The sequence below is a fragment of the Eumetopias jubatus genome, unplaced genomic scaffold (genome assembly GCF_037043125.1).
Source record: "Eumetopias jubatus isolate StellerSeaLion01/CBP00866 unplaced genomic scaffold, mEumJub1_p1.0 scaffold_9, whole genome shotgun sequence".
NCBI classification, from domain to species: Eukaryota; Metazoa; Chordata; class Mammalia; order Carnivora; family Otariidae; genus Eumetopias; species Eumetopias jubatus.
In genome coordinates this window covers 32,615,272-32,618,653 of record NW_028274815.1, presented here as the reverse complement: position 1 = coordinate 32,618,653, position 3,382 = coordinate 32,615,272, and the positions used below count along the sequence as shown (strand labels likewise).

General features: G+C 35.7%; 1 pseudogene; it reads left to right on the top strand.

Annotated features, from left to right (window-relative positions):
- Positions 1-1,862: 1,862 nt before the first annotated feature.
- On the top strand, positions 1,863-3,044 carry LOC114219608 (large ribosomal subunit protein uL1m pseudogene; annotated as a pseudogene).
- Positions 3,045-3,382: the final 338 nt, after the last annotated feature.

Here is a 3,382-nt window from a genome sequence, read left to right as displayed (position 1 = left end):
GAATTAACTGAATGCTAGACATTTTTAAATACAGCAGCATTTTCTTTCTACAGAATAGACAAGAATGCCAACAGATATACATGTGTGTATACTATATATGCATAATATTTAGCATATAATTATATATACACCAGTATTCATATGTAGATGTACACATATGATTAAATTCCAACACAAATACATTGCTCTCCTTTCCTCAGTAAAAAAAAAATCTGTATCTTAAGGTTGAATTTTAAAAGCCATTATAAAAAATCATGTTTATATATTATATCTAATCTACATCTAATATGTGGTTCTTTGTCTATTTCTGCATCTAGTATGATTTTTCTTACTAAAGTTTAATTTTCTTTCAATTTTAACACATCACAAAGATGATCACATATATTTCCTGCATAAAATTTCTTTTCCTGAGAGAAAGCTTCTCAAAACATAAGATGAACTATGAAACAATAAGCAAATTGATTTAAAAATCAACAACCCTTAAAATGAGCTTTAAAAATTGGACTCTTCTTGGGCGCCTGGGTGGCTCAGTTGGTTAAGCGACTGCCTTTGGCTCAGGTCATGATCCTGGAGTCCCGGGATCGAATCCCACATCGGGCTTCCTGCTCAGCAGGGAGTCTGCTTCTCCCTCTGACCCTCTTCCCTCTCGTGCTTTCTATCTCTCATTCTCTCTCTCTCTCAAATAAATAAATAAAATCTTTAAAAAAAAATGGACTCTCCTTAATCTTGGTAAATTACTGCATTGTAACTGATCCTTTTGCATAGTGTTTATTCAGTGTAGAAGTGTGTGACCGTGTAATCATTTTCAGTCTTACAAGTTATTTGCAATAAAATTAGAAACTCGTTTCTGTTTTACTTTTTTTTCAAATTAAAAAAAAAAATCATTATCCTTATCTCCACGTCTCTAATTCTGGTAGCATCTATAGACCCAGAACTCTTAGCATGTGCTACCTTAGACAAACATATCCCATTATAAAATTTATATGAAGGAAGGGACCTCCCAAACCTCTCTCCCTGTCTTACATTATTTCAAAAATAAACTCAGGGCTCAGCGGTATGCATTTATGGTCACTAGCATTTTTTTTAATTTTCAAAGAAATCATCAAACTTTCAAGTTGATTATACTTAAACTACAGAATCATGGAGTTTTAGGCAACAGTCCCTCAATTTACCTCAGAGATTAAGTGACTTGCTTAACAACACATAGCTCAGCAAACAGAAGGCTTGCACCAGAATCCCTTTCCCAGGTGTGTAATCCCCAGTGTGTGTGCTATAAGATACATACAAGTAACGTGTTGCAATCTTTATTGAAGAGAAAATGAGAATCAGCAGTCTAAAATACCATTCAGTTCCACAGGATCCCAGGCTATTCTAGCCCTGTTCTAAACAAAGAGAAATTTGTAGATTTTATAAGCAAAGCCAAATTTTCAAATAAGGGAATAAGGCAAAAGCAGCAGCATAAGAAGTATGTGTGCTAAAAAAAGAATGTGCCTCTTCTTATCTCAGAAATACTGCATATACATTTTCTTAACTTGAGAAGTCAAGCTAAATTTGATTAAGCACATTTCTACATATCACATGAGCCTACCACTAGTATAGAAGAGAATGGAAACCAAAAGAAATGCCACAGATTTCATGGTGTGATTCAGTTTCTTTCCAAATGACACTTCCTTTGAAAAGGCATATATTTGGAATTTGCCTTGTAGAAAATGCTTCTTTTCAATTTTCAAATATAATTCTGGTGTAATTAATCTAATCTGCATCTCAACACTTCTTGAGTTGAGCTTTCCACCAAGCATGAGATCTCTGTTTATGGACCAGAACAAAGAACAGTATATTGAACACAATCCAGAACGGTCAACATGGTGGTAGCCATAAGATGATAGAGCCTCCATATATCATCAAGGGCATAGTCTTTCCAAGATGGCTTATCAGACCCCTGTTTATCCTTATCCATGTTCAAGTGCCCAACGGACATTTTATTGCTATAAATTTCCTGCAAAGTAAACAGAAAAGATGCTGAGAAAAAGCATCAGATGAGAAAAAAGATGAACCTTTATGTAAGGTGAGCCTGAAGATAAGGTCTACTTCTCTTTTACATTCAGGGGCGCCTGGATGGCTCCGTCGGTTAAGTGTCTGCCTTTGGCTCAGGTCATGATCCCAGGGTCCCGAGATGGAGCCCCATGTCTGGCTCTCTGCTCAGGGGGGAGTTTTCTTCTCCCTCTCCTTCTGCCTGCCACTCCCCCTGCTAATGCTCTCTCTCCCTTTCTCACTCACTCTCAAATAAATAAATAAAATATTTAAAAAACAACAACAACAACAACTGCTTATATCCAAGGCAACTATATGAGCCAAGACAGCTAATTGCTTACTTAACACATTTCAAATTCCAGACTTTACCAATCCAAAGCAAAGTGTTTATCTTGATTTGACACCAGACATGGCACTGGGGAAGAAGAAAAATGGGGAGCCATTGGCGTTCTCCATACTCATGTATTTCAGAAATCAACAAAATTGCTGTATTTACAGGGAATGCATCAGAGATTAAAATAGCAGAAGAAAAGGGAGCTGCTGTTTGAGGAGGAACTAATAAGATTCAGAAGATTTAGGATGATGAAATTCAATCAGACTTTTATGTAGCTGTTCCAGAAATAATGCCCAAGCTTAATCCATTAAAGAAGGAAATGAAAAAAAAAAGATTTCCAATGCTTACTTGGAATTCCATTGCCTGTGACTTCCCCAAAGTTCTTGCATTATTTAAAACTGGATATGAAATTAAGGTAGACGAAGAAAGGGAGAACATTTTCAAGACCAAATAGCAATAGTAGATCTGGCAAGTGACCAGATAGCTGCCAATCTGCTAGCCCTTGATCTGCTATCATTGTAGGCACAGACTGCTGAATTTGGGACCCTTTGCAGTCGGTGCTTTCCCTGGAAGTTTGTGACTAAAGATGGAGCCATTGTTGCCCAAAGGAGTAGAAACCAAAGAAAGTAACAATGAAGCTGCCTACAAGTGTTGTACTGTGAAATTTTCAGTGGCTTAAGAAGCAAAAGAAAATTTTGAAACTGTATAATTTAGTGTCTTGTTATTTCTTCATCATCGTACTTGAAAATGAATTCTAGTGCTGGAAAATCTTATAACACTTTCAAAAGTAAGAAAATAAAATGTTCTCTGTGCCTGAAAAAAAAAGTGTCTTGAATTATTAGATAAGTTTTTGTTCTTACCTTCAAATATTTACATGAATTATTCGGGCTTTGGATGGATGGAGCTTTGAAATATTCAAATTCCTTGAAATATTTTATTATATAAGTTTCATATTTATTAAACCCTGTAGGATGTACTTTTCTGTGGAAGTGAAGATTCAGTTCAATTCTCCTTTCT